We start from the raw sequence: 615 nt of genomic DNA on the forward strand, positions 1-615 counted from the left end.
CACTCGGAGGCTTAGCTGCAGCCTCGTGCTCGCCTAAGTTATCAAAATCCTACCGAGTGGTAAGCCAGCCTTCCACTCGGAGGCTTAGCTGCAGCCTCGTGCTCGCCTAAGTTATAAAAATCCTACCGAGTGAAGAGCAACCCTCTCACTCGGGGGCTTAGCTGCAGTCCAAGCACTCGCCTAAGTCGTGAAAATCCTACCAAGTGGTAAGCCAGCCTTCCACTCGGAGGCTTAGCTGCAGCCTCGTGCTCGCCTAAGTTATAAAAATCCTACCGAGTGAAGAGCAACCCTCTCACTCGGGGGCTTAGCTGCAGTCCAAGCACTCGCCTAAGTCGTGAAAATCCTACCGAGTGAAGAGCAACCCTCTCACTCGGGGGCTTAGCTGTAGCCCAGTGCTCGTCTAAGTGGACTAAAGAATAAATCGATTGCAGCACAGGCACCTTGCTTTGAACCTGCAAAAGACATTCCGAGCCGAAGGCAATCGTATTCAAGCACCAAATCCAAGTTTGAATCGACATCTAAAGGAACCGAAAGTGCTCAGGCGTCAAGCCTGTTAAGGTTTGTTGGTTACAATTTCACTCGGCATACCGAGGCAAATTTAAAGCGTCGAGCCAG

This window comes from Triticum dicoccoides, chromosome 7A (assembly GCF_002162155.2).
Source record: "Triticum dicoccoides isolate Atlit2015 ecotype Zavitan chromosome 7A, WEW_v2.0, whole genome shotgun sequence".
Classification (NCBI taxonomy): Eukaryota; Viridiplantae; Streptophyta; class Magnoliopsida; order Poales; family Poaceae; genus Triticum; species Triticum dicoccoides.